Genomic DNA, 22,141 nt, shown 5'->3' with positions numbered 1-22,141 from the left:
AGAATGTGAGGGAAGACGACCCAGAGTAGGATTACTAAACTGAGTGTGATCTAAGAATATTACAGTAATAAGGATTAATTTGTTTACCCTTTATCTTTAGAGGCTGTCGAGTTCTTTTTTTCTTTTTTTTTTTTTTTTGCGAGTTGAAGTTGGATTCTGAGTGATGCCTATTTGCGGTTCTGGTTTTTAATTTCCATTTATTTCACGTTGGAAACTGTTGTCTCAGTAATTTTCTGTAAACCATGCAAGCAAGACCAGCATTGAATTACAATTCAGCATTGGGTTTTTTTTTATTTTATTTCATTAAAACAACACACCTTTTTTTTTTTCCAAACGTGATGCAGACACGCACGGTGCAGTCTCGGCTGTCGCTGCCTGAAGCTTTGTCAATTTAGTTTACTTTAGGTTATTTTATGTGTCAACTTGAGCAAGACCATGTAAAAGTAACAAGAATTTTTTTTCGACCATAATTTTAGCTGTTTTCTGCATTTGAAAGAATAAAATGTGAAAATCGCAAATCGAATCGCAATCGCATTATTGGTCAGAAAAATCGCAATTAGGTTTTTTGTCAAAATCGTGCAGCCCTAGCTGTAAGCTCTATCCACAGATGAGAGCAAAGTCGGAAAAAAAATCAATAGCCAGTTGAAGGAAAACAGTGAGATCTTCTTCTGGAAGAACAACGGTGCATGCCATTTTTTTAAGCTGCTCCTCAGAATGTTCTGGACTTAGAAATACTTTTGATGTGCTGAATTTGGGAATCCCACCATGAAATGGCATGCTGTTGCTCTGTCATGTTTCTTTGACACTGCTCAGTAAGAGAGTCTCTCAGGGTCATGATTTATTTATCATGATTCAGTCCCACAGGACTTTCAACTGGGGTGTTTTTTTTACAACATTTTTCCTGTTCATTGTGCTCAACAGAAGAAGAATTGATCTGCTGTGGAACTGTGTCCTCTTAACCATAAGCTGTCATGGAAACCCCACATAGCTCACATAATTCCAAGATTGCAAAGTGTATTTCCATCTTGGGCAGATCTAGGTATTTTCTGGATTACAAATCACGTTACACCATTTACTGCGCTCTGGTACTGCCGTATATTACCTACTGCCTTGAAGTCTGGGGAAATACATACAGAACAAATCTGCACTCTCTCACTATACAACAGAAAAGAGCAATGCGTATTGTCCATAATGTCAGTTACAGAGATAGTACAAACTCGCTGTTCCTGGAATCAAGAGCCCTGAAACTCAATGACCTGATAAAACTAAAATCTCTTTTAATAATGTTCAAAACTAGACACGGTATGTTACCTAACAAAATCCAACTAATGTTTAGTCATAAAGATACTGCGTACAATCTCAGAGGTAAAACTAATTTCCAAAAGCACTATTCTCGAACTACAATGAAACAAATGTTCATTACAAGAAGTGGGGTTGATCTGTGGAATAATCTAGAAATTGAACTTAAAAACTGTACCTCTCTTCAACAATTCAAACGGCAGTATAAGAAGATCAAACTGAATCAATATGCACTAAGTGGGACGTAAGCTATATGCTTATGTATGCGCGCGCGTGTATGGGTGCATGTGTGTATGTATGTATGTGTTTGCACATGTGTATATATGTATATATGTATGTATATGTATATATGTATGTATGTGTGTATGTATATGTGTATATGTTTATGAGTACTAATACTCAAGGTATCTTCTGAACGTAACTGGATGCAAGTAGCAGCTTCAGGGGTAGGCGTTTATAAGCTTTGTGCTTCAGCCTACTCCTTTGAGCAAATGTGATGTATCTATAAGTAATGTCCTTTTGAAATTTGTTGTAAATTGCTCAAACGAATAAAGAAAAGAAGAAGAAAGAAAGAAAAGAAGAAGAACCCCAGTTACATGAACCATCATGTCTATATGAACATGTCAAGTATCAATTTCGTAGATCATGAAAAGTGATTATGAAACACGCTGATGTATGTTAGAATATTTAAGTCTGGAGCTTGCATAAAGGAATATGATTGTGTCAGACATTGTTTAAAATTCTTCTTTGCACAAGACTGTAGTTATAACTTTTTATTTTTTAATCTTCGCAATTATTTGAAACTGTCACCTTCAAAATACTCTCCTTTGGCTTGAATACAACGCTTCACCCGAGATTTTCACTGTTCAGAAGAGTCGCCATGACCGTGCGTAACTGTGCCGGAAAGATAGAACTTCGATTTTCCCTCCCCCGCCTGTATGCCTGTCTTACCTTTCCGCTGCCGCTCCAGTTTCACCTTTGACAACAAAAAGCAGTCGTCTGGGGCCAGATCAGGTGAATATGGCGGTGGGGAGGCTGGCTGGTTGCGGTTTTAGTCCAAAAATATGCTTTACGCACAACACTTGGTGCTATTTCTGTGCGTAACGGGTGTCCTGTGGTCTGCTGTCTGCTGCGATGCGGCCATTTCCGGGCGCCTTCGTCTCCCTGCTTCTAATAACCGCCTGAGGATCATCTGTCTGGATCTCCACAACACTCCCATCAGAACTGCAATGCCATCAAAAGTCCTGCGTGGATCTACCAGGACGTCTGCTTCAGTTTTTGTGACGTTTTCCTCTGTTCTGGAAGTGGATTGTTGTCCTCTGCGTGCCTGGTCTTCGTGATGCAATCTGATCGCTCTTAAAGGGCCCAAACCACTCAGACACCCTAAGAATCCTTCTTAAAGAATGTCTGCAACATGGTGAGTGTTTCTGCCGCTGTTTTCCCAATAAAAAACAAAATGTTTTGACAGAGCGCATATCCGTGGATATCCGCCATCTTGAAAAATCGAAGAGCGGGGTGTCACTCTGTCAACATAAACAGTGACTGTCAGCTGACCGCATCACGGGGGAAGACCAAACCTGGCACAGTTACGCATGAGGCTATCCTGTAGCGACATCTAGCGGCCAAAGTCGGAAATTCATTGTATTTTTTTATTAATAGAATCAGTCCGGAAACTTTTGGGTCCCCCCTCGTATAAATGGTCTAAATGGACTACACTTTCATAGCGCTTTTCCTCTGCATTAACAGACCCCAAAGCACTTTACACTTTACACTGCATTAACACATCTACCCATTCACATTCACATACCAGTGGAGGCGGCCGCCATGCAAGGCGCTCAGTCCATCCACTTGGGGCAATTTTGGGGTTCAGTGTCTTGCCCAAGGACACTTCGACATGCAGACAGGGGGAGACTGGAATCGAACTAATAACCTCCCGATTGCTGGACGACTGCTCTCCCCACTGAAACACAGCCGTCTATTATACATTATATATTATACACAGCCAACCTCTTATATAAGGTCAGATTTAGTATCTCAAGTGGAATGCCGAGTTTCATCTTTACCGCGTCCCACAAAAAGTTTTTGAAAGTTATGAGAGCAAAATCTAATTTTCTGTGTGAAGTGAGTGAGATGAAAGTGAAAAGCAGCTGGCTTATTTTAGATGGCTGATCTTAATCTCATTCAGATGTCTTGTCAAACATCAACACAGCCAGCTGATATTATTTGTTTGCTCAGCTATATTCACAGTCACATCCTGCAAGTCATTCAAATAGTTCTGCTGCACAAAAGACCAGTGTTGATTGAAACAGAACTTTAATCATGTTTTCGTGAGAGAACGAAGCTGGGAACAACAGCCATATTTAATATTGATGCTGTGCACCATTTACACTAGATTCTTGCATATTCAGGGATATTTGGAGGTAGGCATGGGCTGGTATGAGATTCTGACAGTATGATAACCTTAGGCAAAAATATCACGGTTTCACGGTATTATGATTGCAGCTCTAAAATGTGTACTTTGAATGTCTGTATTTAAAAAAAAAAAGGGAAAACGTTTCAATTGAACAGTCTTATTTTTTCAGTTTTTTCTGTCCTAAAAATAAAAAAAAAGACATACAAAATAAAACATTACACGTGCGTCTCTCTGCCTCACGTCATGTTAGTGAGTAATCAGTTATAAATCTTAGCAATAAAGACTGATGAAAGAAAAAAGTTGTAGATAACTTATTTTTTACTGAGGCTGATATGGTAACTGGCATGCTCAGATGAATCCTAAGCAAGCTAGTTACCATATCTGCCTCAGTTAAAATACAAAAAAAGTTACTAAAAGGTAGAGATGAAGATAAGATATGATAGTTACCATATCTGCCTCGGTAACAAGCTCATTTCACTAATGTCAAACGCTAATAAGCTCGTTCATTTCAAGACAGCATTAACTTTTCCTTAAATTTAGTATACAGCGATGGGTGTTGTTCCCGTAGATGCGCTATCATATTCGATGTATTGCCTCCTCGGGCTGCCACTGTCCTCAAGCACGTTTTGCACGTCGGGCGACCTTCTTCCTCCAAGTCGTGGCCGTTCACGGTAGCCGAATTATTCCCAAACAGCCGACTTAGTCCGCTTGGACGGCGGAAAAAGTTCCGGGGGCTCGCCTCCCTCAGCCATCACACAGCGCTACCTACTTGTCACTCACAACAAGCGCGGGGGGAGGGGCGCTTTAGGCTGCAGCTTCAGACAGTGTGAGGGACCTCTACTTTCTCCCTGATTAGACGTCACATTAAAAAAACGCTCATACCGCAGGAACAGTATGACGGAAAATTTTAGTGGTTTTGAAACCTTGACTTTTTCATACGGTGGTATACATTAAAACCGGTAACCGGCCCAGGCCTATTTGGAGGGAGGGTCTCATAGTTTGTGAGGAGTATTGTATTGAGAAGCCTTTTTGTCTTCCATTTCCTCACTACATTATGGTTTTCTCATGGGTCATTGAACGTTTGTAATAACCAACACTTGGAGGTGTCAGATCATCATTGTGGTCAGCTATAAACTGATGGAGCTGTCGCGACTGTACTTCATGATTTAACCAACTGTCTGGAATGCATAATGCAAGAGATCACAGCACCTCCACAAGGCTCTGCAAAGAACTGTGAGACACACAGACTCAGCGTTTCTCAAATATAGAACAGTGTGTGACTGTCGTGCACACAGCTAAAAGTACAACTGATTGTTGATTAATATTTCTCAGATTTCCATTCATTTCGCAATTGTTGTAGCCCACAACAGTTCATTACTCAAGTACACAGACTCCAACGATGGACTTCAGAGTTACCTAAAAATGGTGGACTTCAGAGTTGTACACAACATGATTTCTATTTGAACAGAAATAGAAATGCATCATGCACAGAGTGACCCTGTCAGCCACGGCACGCCTGCCACTCCTGGTGTCTCTGATGATCTTTGGTATTCACTAATATGTGTAATTTTTCCATCATTAATGATACTATATAGTCCCGAGTCATGCTAACATGTAGGAAGGACTATGATTTGCATTTTTCTTTCCTCTGCCAGTGTTTCTGGCCTGGTGTGGAGTTTGGGTAATGGACACAATGTGAAGCTTTTTAGACTCAATGATTTTAAATTTCCAGATTGTGTGAATTTGTGTGTCTGAGTGTGGTTATATGTCTCTGTATTAAACTTGTGAGGGACTGGCAACCTGTCCAGGGTGTAAGCTGCTTTTACACAGCTGGTAGTTGAGATCCTTCTGCAGTCCTCGATATATTAAAATAAAAACAAGGGATGTGAAAACAAAGTAAACTGACATTTTCCATGCAGTTTCCCTGAGTTTCTCAAATAACGCACTAATAGAGTGGTCTGTCGCCTTTGTTTTTTGTCTTCATCTAAAAATGACTACAATTTCTACACAAACACTTTGGTAGATTGTGTTTTCGGCCCACAAAACAAAACAAAAAAAAGTTTGCCATCTTCATGAGTCACATCAGAACGATGGATAAAGTACTACATAAAATAAAACATAACTAACAATCAGAGTTTTGGTCCGATTTTCTCATTACATGGTCTGCTGAGTTAAGCTCCAGCTGAGTCTACAGCACAATCAACTCTCACCGAGTTCCATTTCCATGTCAATAAGTAGTGGAGGAGGAGTATCAGTGCTTGGTATTGATTACTTAAAAATGGTGCCTTGCTGCTTCAGGAGATTTTTTTTTCCTGGAGTAAGAAAGATGAGTAGGTCAGCACAAACGTGTGTCATTTAAGTGCAGAACCATTATAACACAACAAGATTGTGGTTCTTCGTCCTGGAAATGTGAAGAGCATCGGCAATGGGAGACATTGAGACCACTCACTCACTCACTCCTGAAAATACAGCAGATGACAAACCTCTCATTTCATCTAATTCATTTTATTCTTAATTTCTGAGGGAAGAGACTTATGTGACCAGACGACCTAATTTTCACTTAAACACGGTCCTGATTAAAGAGGTTTCTGAGCCTTTCCAGGGTATAACTTCCATTTCAGGAGTTGTTTCACTGCTTTTTGCTCTCATGTGAATGTCACAAAGACAAAGATAGGATAGATTCCATGTGCAAAACATTGAGAGGACATATTTAAATAAAAACGTTAAAGCTCGTGTCCAGAGTTTCCGTTCATTTCCAATGTATGTATCATTTTTTAACAGAGCTTGAATGCGTTAGTCTGGTTCGATACTACAACATAATATTAGCATAAAGCAATATAAAAATTTATCTATGAGCTCTGCCTTCATCTCATAGACCCCTGTGTTATCTGAAAAAGCGCCGGTCAGCTTCAGCCAATAGATTTGGAGCTTCCGCCTTGTCATGCTGTCAATCAATGTGTGCACGCAGTCAGAGAGCACGCACACTCGCCCAGTCAGAGGTGAGTTAGCTCTGCAGCAGCCGCCGCGCTTACCTCGGATATATCCATGGTCTGCTGAGCATCCACCATAAACAGCTAAACATGTAGGATACTGTAGGACTCAGAGGCTCTCATTTTCACCCGACAGATAATTCGCATGCACAATTACAGGGGCGTGGCTTGGTCGCTCATGAAAGCAGAGGGAGGGCGGAACCTCCAGAGGTTGGATTAAAAAAAGTACTCTTTCAAAACTCCGGACACGAGCTTTAACTGGCTGTTCTTATTCAGCTTGGCATTCATGACTTCATGAGGGGAAATCAATCCTGGGCAATGTTTTAAAATGAAAGGCAACAAGGACAAGTAAAACGTTTTTCTACATGTATAGCTGTACGATCACAGCTTTTATTCCCCTTTTAATACAGGCGTCCAAATGACTCTTTAAAATCTTTAATTGATTAATAATGCTGTGGGCAGAGTATTGACCTAAACGAGCAGGAAAGATTGCATCTCTTGATTGGCTTCTTGTGAAATCTAGAATAGATTGTAAATGTCTTCTCTCTCAACAGACTCCATCATATCTTAACAAGCTGTTCGTTCTTTATCACCCCATCAAATCACTTCATTCTCAGAGTGCAGCTCACTTAAGGTTTCTAAAAGCAGAACAGGATGCAGAGCTTTCAGCTCTTCTCATGTGAAACCAGCTCCCAGCTTCAATTGGGGAAGTTGAAATCACAACTTTTCTATTCCATTGATATTCCAATGATTGATTGTTCATACATATTCTCACTGCATATTTTGGTTCAGTTGACTCTATACTGCTTTGTAGTCATGCTGCTAAAGGCTGAGACTCCTGGGGGATCTTCTTTCATGCACGCATTTTCTGCTTTCTCACAATACATTCATAACATATGTCGCAAACACTGCCTCCTTATTTTCTGATATTTATCTTGAGATCACAGAAGTGGCAGTTGTTGATCTTGATTTAATACATAAAAAAAGTTGTCAAGATAATGCAGGTCTGTTATATAAGATGATATTAACATTTGTACTTAAGTGGCTCTGATTATAATCATTACATCATTTATGGACTGAATAATTATGTCTGTCACATCAGGCTGAATCATGCTGATTTTCAGCCTACGTTGTTGGTGCTTTAATGAGTGGAGGGGGAGAGGGCGGCTGTAAAGTCTGCTACAGCCACTTCATACCACCCAAACACTCACAGTCAGTCGACTGATTAGTCCTCATTTCCTCCTTTTCTCCTTATACCAAAAAAAATTAAAAAAAATCAGAATGACATAAATCTGAATTAAACTACTGAGCTGATCCAAGGGCTTAAAAAATGTGTATACTTAGAGAAATTAGGTTTACTGCACTGATTAGAAAAAAGCGCTGTGGGATTTGGTTACTGCAGGACTCTGTCACACAGAAAGACAGTGGAGGCGATCACACTCGATCGCACACATGCCAGAACACAACTGAAAAGATGGTGACACAGCCCAAGGTAAGATTCAATAACTCCATTTCTAAGTGACATCAATACAGTGATTAGAGGCATTGTGTTTTACTCTAGGAAGGGGTTTTCTCGTCGTACTTCAGCTCAGTGCTTTCAGTGTACATGTATGCTTGACTGATTTGTTGGTAAACTGGCTGAGGTTCCTTTTCACCATTTTGTTAAATGCTCCTGGTGGGAGAAAACATATGGATTAGTTGCTATATTCATCTGTATTCAGAAATTGTGGGGAAAAATCTGCCGTAAAGTCGCATGAATACATTCACTGATTACTGCAAAGACAGTCCACTGCATTAATGCACATTTTGAAATGAAATTTTGCTGTGAAATTTCACAGAATTCTCAAAAATGTGAATGATTTTAACAAAACAGGAACTCAGGTAATTCTGACCAACTGCAGCCATCCTCTGTTTTCAGTGTTCCTCCTGCTACCATCAGGTTCAGGATACCTACAGCAGAGCTAACAGACAAGAACTCAATTAACCAGCCGAAAAAACTGAACAAGATTGTGTAATATGCAGATTTTGTTCTCTTTCTTTATATATATATCCAAGCTGAGTATACTACAAATTATCCCTAACTGCAATGTTTTTGTTCTTCAATCACATGGAGAACTCTGCTACTGCAATGGGTTTATTCCAGAGATGGTGCAGTTCACTGAAAAAAGAAAAAGTCATCTCTGCATCTCTTGCTTTTGTTTTCTTTGCCCCTCTCTGTCATCTGACCTCTCTTCTCTGAGACCAAGTCAGATCCACAGTGCCAGACTGTCATTTTAAACCTGCATTACTGTCTGTATCAGTCTTCCATTGTACCTCTGAGACAGATCTGGCTCTGAACTGCTCCCCTGCTCGCTCGTCATGCTGTGACAGCCTGTCCCTTGTCCTCTGACTTGGCTGGTCAGCCTGAAACTTTTTTTTTTTTTTAATCAGTCAGTTTACTAACCTCCAGCAACCAGTAGTGTGAGTTGTGTGGCTGTGTATGTGTGTAACCTTGGCAGAGGACTGGGTTTCACAGCACACCGCTGGCTGCCTGCCTGCTATGTCACCCTCTTAACCTTTCTGTGGGTCACATCCACTCCCTGAGCCTTTCCTGACACCACCGGCATGATGCCTAACATTACATCACATTTAAACAGATGCTGACCCGATACATCCTGCTGTTAGGAGAAATTAGGTGCTACAGACATTGTGCCAAGACACCTTTATTACTGAATCCTCTGCAAACGTTTTGAAAACCAACCTGGAAGACATCCAGTGAAAAGCTGAGGTCCCTGGAGTACAAGCACAGGATCCACTCTGAGCCTTTCCTGACACCACCGGCATGATGCCTAACATTAAAACAACAGATGCTGACTACATACAACCTGTGGTTATGAGAAATTAGGTGTTAGACACTGTGCCAAGACACCTTTAATACTTAATCCTCTGTAATGACAAATTTGTTTTCAAAACCAACCTGAAAGACATCCAGTAAAAAGCTGAGGTTCTTGGAGTACAAGCACAGAAAATGAACGTCGGCTTGTTGAATCAGTAACAGCTTTTCCTGCTCACTGCAGAGTCAGAGTGCACACATCTTCACCAGAGTTATAGTTCAAAGATGAATAACTAAAGACATCCATCTTGAACTAGGAGAGGATGTGGCCGAAGACTACGAATCTGGACATATGAAATAAAGATTATTGAAGTAATTTCATTCAATACAGTGTATTGCCCTGAGCCATTATCATCAGTTTGTATTTTGTTTTTGGTATATTTTCATTAAAAATCACTGTGGAAATATTTCTGTTTTATTTACAGGATTCTGTTTTTGCCTGTTCTAATTTAAAAAAAAAATATATATATATAGGGGAGAGCGGGGTAATTTGTGCCAAGGGGCAAGTAGTGCCACCCCTATTATTTAGAAAACCATTGTAGTTTTCGGTCATGTGACCACATATCTTTGAAGAGGCGTCCATTCCGCTCATCTTGCAAAAAAGGGAGTCACATGGCTTGAGAGGGAAGCACATTTAAGTTCAAAAAACATTTTTTTGCCCTCCAAAGTAAAATTTCCAAGGTTAAGGTTTTTTGATTGCTGTGTTTGAACAATTATAGAAAACTTTGAAAACATTTCACACATGTTTTACTGCTTTAGTAAGCTACATCATGAGTCTATACAGTTAACATGAAGCTAGCTCAGAACAGCTGGGGGATGCATTTTTTTCAAAATGGTGGGCCTGGGGTAATTTGTGCCAAAGGACCTGGGTTAAGTTGTGCCACTGGCACACCTTACCCAAACTGATGATTATTTACTATATATTATTTTATTGTATTTTATTGTTATTGTACATCTTATTCTTCCATTTGATCACTAAAACTATGAGTCATTCTTAATTTCAGATCAAAATCCATCATGTCACGCAGATACAGAAGGAAGACAGACAGGGCTCCAACTTTTCAAAGTTTCTGAAGCAAAGTTATGAGGCGTGTTGATGGAAAGTCCATCTTCACATTTAGAGAGAATGATGAAGGACTCATCCCTCGAGGTGATGTGCTTAAAAAATTTCCCACACCATAAAAGCGTGGTGATAGAGCCAGAAGTTCATATTCCACTGCAGCATTGACAAGTGGAATGTCCAGTAGTAGGTCCAATCTGTGAAGATATTCAGATGCAGATGCAGTTCGGTGCTCATTTTTGATTTTTGATTTTGTTCTTGGCATGTGTTCATGTGGCACTGGGCCTTGTTGAAGCAAATTGGCCTTTGGTTATGTTAAAACTTTAAATAAGCATTAAACAAGTACTTTTGTATTTAATTTGTCTTGTTTTTATCTAGCATTATTATTTTTATATAAACTTTATTTCAGACACAGTTGGTCCATATGAAAAATACAAAAAACATTACAAAACACTAAATTTTTGATATTAAAATGATCTTTTTTACTTCAGTTATCAGTGGCACAATTTACCCCAGTGTGTTCTGACTAATGGCACAATTTACCCCGCACTTGGGGTAAGTTGTGCCACAAAACCACTTTTTTTTTTCCAAAGCTATATTTCTCACACAGTTTATTTAAGATCCAAAGTCACTGCTCCCAGGGATGCACAGCATCCTAAACTGTATGAACATATTTTAATTGCAGGCATTCCTGTAATCCCCTTGTGTAAAAGTCACTTTAAGTAAAAATTGGCACTACTTACCCCACTCTCCCCTATATATACATATATATATATATATATACATATATATATGTATATATATATATATATATATATACATATATATATATACATATATATATATATATATACATATATATATATATATATATATATATATATATATATATATATATATATATATACATATATACATATACATATACATATTTGTGATTTAAATTGTTGTGATGAGTGTTTTCAAAAGGTGGGAAAAAAAACCCAGTCCTGCTAAGAACCCGGCCACAAGCAATAAATGGATATATGGTGAAATACGATCGGCAGCCAAGATCACTGCAGCAGAGTTTTTTTTATTTTCAGCTAGTAAACAAAAACGAACTGTTCTGTATGACTTTTAACCAATGAATACCACTGAATAAATATTGTTACTTTCTTCCCATTTAAACTTCTTTGACTACCAGAATGAGTATGGTAACTTGACAGGAAGTGATGTGTGGTCAATCAAACGGGAACAATCAGCACCTAAATTGTTGTTTATGAACCAAATGGTATTGTACTTCTGTGTACCAGCACAGAACTTCAACAAAGAACACTACAGGACGCACATTTATCCACAACACGTACTGAGAATATTGTCTAATCCTCGGTGAAAACAAAGGCAACATGTGCATATTCTGCTTTCCTCCAGCCTGTCACATCTGTCTTAACCTGCGAGTGCAACACAGCAGCTCCTGAAGCTGCTCCAGACACTGCAGTCCCGGCCAGCTTGACCCTTATCATCACAGGCACAGGCCCTGTCCACATCACAGCATCCTGGGTATGATGTGTGAGTATGTTTTCTGTGCCTTGTTCAGCAGGAGCTCAGCGTTTGCTTCAGTGTGGAGTGGTCCAGCACGATCCGGCATGTAAGTGCATCAACTGAACAGCACTCAGCTCGTCCCTCTGACAGGAGGGAGGAAGAGGACCTCTTCTTACCTGGAGAGCCACGAGCAACAGTAAAAGCTTTGAGAGCACTCTTGTCTTTTCTGTGTTTCTTTCCTTCTTTGTTTTACATTTGTGATCCTGTCAAGACTGTCTGGGCTCTGAATACGATGCTGTGGAGCTCAGAGAAAAATCTGGATTTACTGTGTCGTGAACATGTCAAGAAATTCTGAAACAAAACTCAAAGGTTAGTTAAATTTCATTCTTTAATGACTGGATCGCATCATAAACATTTAAAACATAAGGTTCGTGTTAGATTAGATCTTGCATCTTGTGTGCTGTTTCTATTTAATGAGACAACCTGGACTCATGGGTGCAATCAGTTCTAATTGAGCATCAATCAAAACAGTTGATCCATTGATTGATTGAGACAACCCGGACCCAGTGGGTGCAAACGGTTTACTTAACCCCCGGGCTCCGACCATGTGGAACCAACTCCCAGTTCTGCTCCTTTCTCTCGTGTCAATGTCATGTTTCATAACTATGTGTGATTGACAATTGTTTCGCTTGTAGCCTATTTACTCTCTGTTTACACATGAAATGAATGTAGATACAAGAAATTGTCTGTCCTATCTCCTTCTCTTTCTGTCCCCTCACCCAACCGGAAGAGCAGAAAGCCGCCACCTCTGAGCCTGGTTCAGCAAAAGTTTCTTCCTGTTAAAAGGGAGTTTTTCCTTTCAACATTTGCTTATGCTTGCTCATGTGGATCTGTTGGGTTTGCTCTGTAAAAGTGTCCAGAAATGACGATGTCATAATTGGCACTTCATAAATAAAGCTGAATTGAAATGCTCCAATCCAGCCCGCCAAGCCACCAAGGAAATTGTAAAAAAAATTAAAAAAAACTGTTCAATTTCTGTGTCTGTTGTGCAGACACAACAACACTGAGACCTGAGCTGAGTTTTTAGTCATACTGCCATGAAAGATTACCGTACTAACCCCCTGACATTAAACTGGGCTCCCAGACACACTGTCAGGGTGAGTCCGTCATTGAAAAGAACATCTTCAGTCGGCTTTGTCTGCCCTCTTAAGATCAGCGCAGGACATTTCCAGATTTCTAAACAACAAACCAGCCAGACTGACAAGAGGGAAATTCAAGTGGGGTGTTTGTGCATCAGCAAACATAACCTGGACAGAGGTGAGACCAGGGTCAAGAACAAAGGACAAAATAAGTAGACTTTGGCTCTAAAGCAAAAAGAAGTAAATACGCTGCAAAAGAGGTGCAGTCTGGTGTGTGAGCACATAGCTACAATTAACTACTGAATTACAGAACAAGTCCTACATGAGGAAGACTGCTCAGAAGAAACAGTGAAGAGAGCTGGCCAGCAAAGACAAAACAAGGACTTCAATTCAGTCGTTCCGGCAGATTAGTCCAGAGATAACAAATACAATGAAGTATTGCTTCAAGAGTAATTATTTTGTCTCCATTTCTCCATTAGACAGCCTCTTGACTTCCAGCACCCTGCTTTTTTTCCAGTAGGAGGTGATTGGGTTGTCAAAAGCAAAATAAAATCTAACCCACACAAAAAGGTGGCCCGGCTTGCCAGTTCAAGGGATTTAACATTGTGACCAGAATTTTGTATTTTTTTATGATTATTATTATTATGGGTTGAAAAGTGCCTTTTAATTTGGATCAACTCAACCAGAGTGGGAGTGAACAACCAAATTAACTTTTCACCTCTTCAAAAATGCAGAGTGTTTTCTATATCTGCATCCCAATGGAAGGGACGGTCTGGACAAAGAGTGGTTTATGTGTGGAGGGGAAGGATTAAAGCGGTGGAATAATGGCTGTTGAATTGACACAAAGCATTCACTGAATCTGTTATCACTGTCCTTTTGCCACAAAAAGATATGAACTAAAGTTGAGTTGAAGAACAGCAACCAGACATGAGGTTCTCAACAGAAATGACCCAAAAATATACATGAACCTGATATACAATCAACTCATTAATATTGTGGCAGTGCTACCAAATTTAAAAAAAAAAAAACAAAAAAAAAAAACAACTTGTATTTGTTCCAACCAACTCTTTAGTCCAATATGTTCTTCAAACATCAAACTGTCTTTTAACTTCATGTAAATCTTTGATCATAAAAAAATAATCAAGTCCCCAATACATAGTATGCCTCGCAGAGTAGAAAGTAAATTCTTGTCATGTTCATGCAGATTACTCCTTACATCCGAAAGTCGCAGTTCTTGCAGGGAATTCTTAACTCTTCCTTCCATGGAAGTCCTTATTTTTCTTCTCCTTAAATGTATTGTGTACTAACTCATAAGACTGATGATCCCCATCCAAACATAATCATATAACAGGCATTAGACAAAAGAAAAAAAAAAAAAATGAAATCTCTACCTATAAGGAAGTATTGAAGTGGGTGGCATTTGTTCTTGAAATGTGCTTGCTCCTGGCACTTTTCTCTTAAAACTGTTTGGCTTTGAGCCTGAAAAAAGTCCAGCAAGCAACCACAGGATGGACTGTGGGTTTTTGTTTTTTCCTGAAGTCTATTGATGGCAGTAGGCTGGATGAAATTCAAAATTTAATCATGCAAAGTGAATCCTCCAAGAGGAAACACTCTGGAGTGAGTGTGGTGAAGTGTTATCCTCAAGAATCTCACTGCAGCTCGCTTGAAACCTACAATCTCCTGGTCCTGAGCCCAGTGCAGTGGCTGTTCAACCAATGAGTCCTTTTAGTATCATGTTGAAGCCAAAGTTATGGTTGGATCAGGGGGGGCCGCTGGCTCTGGGCTGTCAGAAGCTTCTCAGGGAGCAGTTAAAATTGTGTCTTGACTCTCTTCTTTCACACTTATGTATTTTCAACTCAGAATGATACAGATTACCTTTTTCATGTTCTATCCTTTATTTTTATTGCATAGTTTTTAAGTCTTAAAATCAATTTTAACACTATTGCCAAGTTCTCACTTGATCTGAAAAGTTGGTTTTCTTCCACCTTCACATTTATTTATTACATTTATTTACAGTCATATAATGTAGTAAAACTGAACTATTTCTTTGCTCAATGAGTGAGGAAAACTCTTGTGGTTGAAAATTGCAGTACCAGCAGTAAACCTGTACAAAAGACAGAACATGTCAACTCCACAAAAGACTCATGCCCACAATACTCTCGTGTTACTGAACACTACCCCAATGTGAGGTCCTGTCCCAACCAGCATTTGGTAAAAGGCAGCAGACACCTGGCACAGATTTCTAATCCATTACAGGACTATAACAAACAGAGACATTTAGAGAAATTGACACATTTCCCTGCTGAAAAAACATCTAAGGAATGACAGGAGTAATTTCTTATCACTATTTGCATGTCTGTTATGGTCTGTCACAGTCTGATGCTGATTCAGCTGGCAAACCAGCATTTTCTCAATGCTAGTCAAAACTAACATGCAGCAGAAGGACAAAAGCTCGCTTGATCTTGATTTTTAGTATGAGTACAGACCGTGAAAGCGGGACCTCATGATCCTTCTACGGGGGGAAACAACACAGACACACAGCTGTCCAGCAATGAGCAACTTGTTTTAAAATTCACTGCAATGTACCTAATTACTCGGGCGCCGCCCACGCAATTCAGAAACAGAAAAAAAGGCTAAACAAATTCTAATACTACATGATAATATATTGATAATGTATGTGCTTCATTTTGTATAAACAATCTGCAATAAAGGAGCAGATAGACAGTCTGCAGTGCCCGTAATGCTTCTCGAGGATGCGTGGATCAGTGCGCCTGCATGGAACGCGTACAGCTGAGTCCAAAAATTTAGTATGGGAGAAACCGCCTGCGCATCGGTGGTGCGCAAACGCGAACAAGACAAAATTGTGTCCTGCAACCCGAAGCATCAACAGTCCTTCTGACATTTTAACCCTAACAAAACAAAGGCTAACACCTTGAGTTTCTTTCAAATTCAACTGCACAACATAAAGTGCAATTAAAACTTAAGGCAGTGGCAGCCGAGACGCACTTCATGCGTGTCCGCATCACGTTTGGGGAAAAAAAAGAGCTTGTTTTAATGAAATAAATAAAATAATCAAAACCCAATGCTGTCGAAATTGTAATTCAATACTGGTCTTGCTTGCATGGTTCACAGAAAATTACTTAGACAACAGTTTTCAACATGAAATAAATGGAAATTAAAAACCAGAACCGCAAATAGGCACCACTCAGAAACCAACTTCAACTCGCAAAAAAAAAAAAAAAAAGAAAAAAAGAACTTGCCAGCCTCTAAAGATAAAGGGTAAAAAAATTAATCCTTATTGCTGTAATATTCTTAGATCACACTCAGTTCAGTAATCCTACTCAGGGTCATCTTCCCTCACGTTCTTGGGCTGCAGCTTCATGTTTTCCTGGAGAAAGATGAGTGCGTCCACATGCGCTGGATGAAGGCTGGAGCTGTCAGGCGATCGGGTGAGAGAAACAATAACCTGCGACTTGTCGACTCCTCCAAATTTACGTTGACTTCTGCGACGGGAGTCGACGAGTCAACGTCTGTTAATGCCCTAATCAGAACCAACACACATGATATATTAGTTTAGCTGGAGCTCCATCAGAAACACAATACGGACGTGCTTACTGAAGATGATCTACAAGTTTTCTCAATTAGTTGAGGTGAAGCGGAGGCACATACAGTGGAAGAAAAAAAACATCACAAAGCTCATAATAGGAGTCATATTGAAATCAGGAATGGTTAAAGCTACACTTTCTGGACATGCAGCTTTAACATTTTTTGAGGCTTTGTTCATGTGTTAAAGTCTTGGCTCTGTATTAAACCAATATAATTTCAGCTGTAAGGATTTTAAGCTGTTCTGAAGCCTTTGGAGCAGTGGGGTGCTAAGTGGTAGTGCAGAGCATCATCTAAGCTAGTGTCTGGTGGTTAAATTCCCATCTCCCACTGGTCCATAAGTCTGATTGCCCTTGGGCAAGAAAGGACTGCAATTTTTTTTTTTTTTTTTTTGTTTTTAAGATGGTCTCCAAACAGAATGGTGTGTTTGTTTCAGAAAACTATCTTAAAAGACAGTGAGCACCACAGTGGTGAGATACCCAACTTCAAAAGCTCCTGGTTGTCTGGATGTTTAAATATATATCTGACAGCTGTCATTTTACTTGTGCTTTAAACTCAATGTATCCATTCCCAGGGTACCTCAGACATATTGAACATTATATTGCATTAACATAAACAATGTTATTTCCTGAAGTCTCAATATAAAAGTGAAACACTATGAATGGAGAACTATAGATCTGTAACCTTCTTTCTCTTCAATCCCACCTTTTAAAATATCAAGTTTCACTTCTCTCTCCCTCTGGGCCCTTCCTGTCAGCAGCAATCAGCCTCAGAAAAGCAGATTCTCAGGGCGCTCTCTGGAGGGCTCTCTGGTTGAGTCTCTGCGGGCTTGTTTGCTTGTTCACCGCCTCTCTCCTGACCATGTCAACAATATTTCTGACATATTTTTGACCCGCCATCTGGTTCAGTCAAAAATTTTAATAACACCGAGTCTGGAATCTCACAGGGATTGTGTACAGGCCGAGATGCTGCAGTGCAAGAACTTCAGACACTACGCTCAGACCTGTCCAGGAATAGTAAATTGATTAAAGCTTTTAATCTAAGTGCACTAATTCAACATTCCATTTTATTGAACGTGGTTTCTATTTGTAGCATTTGGGAATTGATTCAGTGCACACTTACTGAAAAAAACCAAAGGAGACCAACAATGATAGAAATTATTTTGATGTGGACCTAAAATATGACAATGCTGCATTCAACCTTTTCACAAAGGCGTCAAGCAGGGATCTGAACTTGTATGTTCAGTGCGGCAATTAGAAAAGGTAAAAAATGACCTCCACTGATAACCAGGGCATGTCTGTGTGAGAGACATGAACAGGCTGTGAAGGTGGCAGAACTGCATGGGAGTTGTTCAGTGACAGTCCGGTCCTTGACAATAACAGTGTAAAATAAGTGCTCTGCTGTTAAGCATCTGTCGGATTACGTGTGCAGCGGATGAAACATGAAGTGGAAACGCCTCCAAAGAGCAAACAGTCGATGAGCACACAGGCACCGCCTATAAAACCACCAGGAAAAACCGTGTGAATCGCCACGTTATGGTAACGAGATGATGATGGTCATTAACTTTGGCTTGGCTTTGCTCTCCAGACGCTCGAGTGGAAAAGCAGTGGCATTGTCTTTCCTGATTTCTACTCTCTCTTTCCCCCTTCAAGAACGTCAGATAAACATCAATAATTCCAAGGAACTATCTTGAAATAAAATCGAATCTTGAGGTGCCTGGCTGTTTATATAGGGCTGGTCTACATCACAATGTGTGATAAGCTATTATTTCAACAATAAAAAAATGCAGTGTGTCATAATTGGGGGAACAAAATGTAAATGAACTGCAAAAATATATTGATTGTGCATAAATTCATGCATTTTTGTCAACTAAAACAACACAGGTCATGACTTCCAGGAGTTGTATGCCTTTTTGTAGAAAGGACACTGTAAAGCAAAAATGATATGAACAAAAGAGATTTTAAAGAAAAGTCAAGAATATTTCACAAATATGAAACTGAGGTCAGAGGGAGGACACAGGGCCTTGTTCACACATCAAACATGTTTTGAATGTGTAGGTCACAAACAAAGATCCCAGTCTCTATGTACATCACTTGTTCATAGAATAGAATAAAACAATGCAAGATGCTACACACACAGTACTTTGCCCAGACTGCAGTCACACGGTGCTTCACAAAGTAAAAACAGAATAAGAAGACACATGAGCCTCTGACATAAAAGCACAAGTAGGGATGCACGATAAGAATCACCACATCTTTCCAAAAAGTCCTTCAAAGTATCAAAAAATATATTGCTGCAGCTATTTCAATTATTTCCAAATAAAATCACCAAAGAAGCTGAATCTTCAGATGTTTTAGATGTCTGTGAAATATCATCCGGGCTACAGAAATCTGGAAGTTGACAGATAGAAACCTGGCTGTTGTGATTGACAATGTTACAAAAACTGTCATTGCTCTGGTTTATTACATAAAAATTTAATAAAAAATATTTGAAGAGGCTGACAGAACAACACCTAAAAGTGATGGACGGTGAAAGAGTGATACAACTGCATTGTATTTTGAGACTCTTTCACAGATGTCTTGCATTGTTGATTTTTCTAATGTGTCTCCCCTGTTCTCGTCCCTTTACTAAAATCCAGAACATTTAGGCACAAGATTTAGTGCTGCTGGTGTGAAAGCAGCAGAAGAGTGATCTGCCGAGTAACACAAGGTTAGGCTGATGCCAGAAACACTTATGTTTCTGCGTGTGTGAATGAAACGACATGATGCAAAACACAGACACTCAGGCAATTCTCATTTATTGCTCAAAAGAAAGCATGCTCATCCAAACCTTCCATAACCTCCAAATCTTTGACAAAAATAAGTAAATGTGCAACGTGATGTGATCACTTGAACGCCTCAGTGCAAAACAGAAAAGTCGAGCCATCAATGAGAAAAATCTCTATTGAAAACAAGCCTGCTTCCACTTAAGTTTCCAGGATTTTTCTCTTTATATGCACTGCTCAGGGCTCCATCACTTCCAGATTTTTCCAAGGCTTCATGACTCTAAAAGCAATTCCAGAATTTGTCACAGGATTACTCTTTATCTCATTCTACATGGACGATGAAGTGTTGTTAATCTCTGTTGGAACGTGCCAGATTGCCAAGACAGGCGAACAGACTGAACTGGTTGATCAAGCAGAAGAAAAATGTACATTTCCAATGGAAACAAAGATTTACAGAAAGACTAGATTTCTGTGCGATACTCTCCATCTACAGGCCCAAAGGAATTCTGTTTATGAGAGGAACTTGGGTATATGCAGCAGGTTCAATTACATTTACAAAGTATGTATTAGCAACCTCAAAATTCCAGACATGCGTGATCAATTCAAAGACAGATGAACATTGAATTTTTTTTGGGATGATACTGCATTACTTTCTCGATGATGAGTTGACCTTGAACTCACCACATCCATGTTCTGCTCTGTATTAGAGAGCTCGGTTTGGATGTAGATCCAATCGAAAAGATTTATATACTCTTTGTCCTATTTCAAATCATTGATCACAACAAGTTTGATTTTGTGAAATTTAATACATCAGTAAATATCAAACATGTCATTTTGTAAACATTGTACGGTATGTACCTTAAAATGCTGAATGCTTGAATCATTACTGAATACTTCCGATCGCTCCAGATTTAAATGCCAAAATCCTGTGGTTTGTCACTCACTGAAAATATGGTCTCAGATTTGAAGAAACTTTCAGTGAAATCAGTCTTCTATTTTAACACCACTTACTGGTAATCAAGCACTAAGTCTGCTCTCAGGTAAAATATTTCAACAATGGGACTTTAAAGGCACACATGCAATTAAAGATTTGTTCATTAATAAATATTTTCCAACATTTGAGCAACTACGACGTAAATTTAAAATTGAAAACAAAGACTTCTACAAATACTTACAAATACGTAGTCTCATAAAAGCAACATTTCCATCTTTTCCCAGTCAACCCCAAGAAAATCCAGTGGATAATATTTTGGTAAAAAATCCTTTTGAGAATGGGTCCATTCCCAAAATATGTCAGTATTTCACAGGAAGAGTGCATAACCTCATTCGACCATATCAAGGACTCCTGGAGTAAAGATTTGGGAATAAACCTTACAGCAGAGCAATGGACAGAAGCTCAAGAGCGGCTGCACTCCTCCTCTGTCTGTATCCGACACGGTCTTCTACAATTCAAAATCCATCGACTGCATCTGTCCAAGGAAAGACTCTCAATGATGTTCCCAGGAGCCTCTTGTGAACGATGCGGTCAGACACCGGCTTCATTGGCACATATGTTTTGGCACTGTCCTAATATCACATTGTATTGGTCCAAAATGACGGACACTTTGTCTGAAATCTTTAAAACTCATCTACCAATGGATCCAGTCATATGTTTATTAGGAGATTTACCGGGAGGTTTACATGTGAATAATTCACAATAGGGCTGCACGATTAACTGACAACGCATCGAAATTGAGGTTTTAACTACTGCGGTAACCGAACTGCACAGGGCTGAGGTTTTTCCGAGGCATTTGAGTGACAGACCTATCCGCCAATCAAAACATTTGAGTCTCACGTTCCGGGCCACCGGCCAATCAGAACTGACAATAGGAAGCAAGTAAGTATGCACTGCTGCAGCTAACTAGCGTCACGTTGCTAACAACAAACTCTGCGGTGTCATGAGCAGCAAAAAGTTTTCGGTGTGACTCATTCAAGGTGTGAAAATGGCTGAGATGGCAACAGAAGAGAGAGCGGAGCAGCTGGTATCAAATAAGAACTGTAGTTCAGTTGTTTGGACTTACTTTGGGTTTGAAAAAAACGACGTGGAGCAAAAGCGAGCCAAATGTACGCAGATTGTGTCGCCATGCAGTTGCCAGATCCAGAGGAAAACTGTCTAATTTGTACTAAAACCATTACACAATAGGGCATTAACAGAAACGTTGACAAGTCGTAGGTTATTCTCTTTCTCACCCGATCACCCGACAGCCCTCCAGCCTTCATCCAGCAGATGCGATTATCTTTCTCCATGAAAACATGAAGCTGCAGCCCAAGAATGTGAGGGAAGATGACCCTGAGTAGGATTACTGAACTGAGTGTGATTTAAGAATATTACAGCAATAAGTTTTTTTGGTTTTTTTTTACCCTTTATCTTTAGAGGCTGGCAAGTTCTTTTTTTTTTTTTTTTTGTGAGTTGAAGTTGGTTTCTGAGTGGTGCCTGTTTG

This window comes from Salarias fasciatus, chromosome 14, assembly GCF_902148845.1.
Source record: "Salarias fasciatus chromosome 14, fSalaFa1.1, whole genome shotgun sequence".
Classification (NCBI taxonomy): Eukaryota; Metazoa; Chordata; class Actinopteri; order Blenniiformes; family Blenniidae; genus Salarias; species Salarias fasciatus.
The sequence above is the reverse complement of the archived record's forward strand: the minus strand, read 5'-3'. Positions refer to the sequence as shown.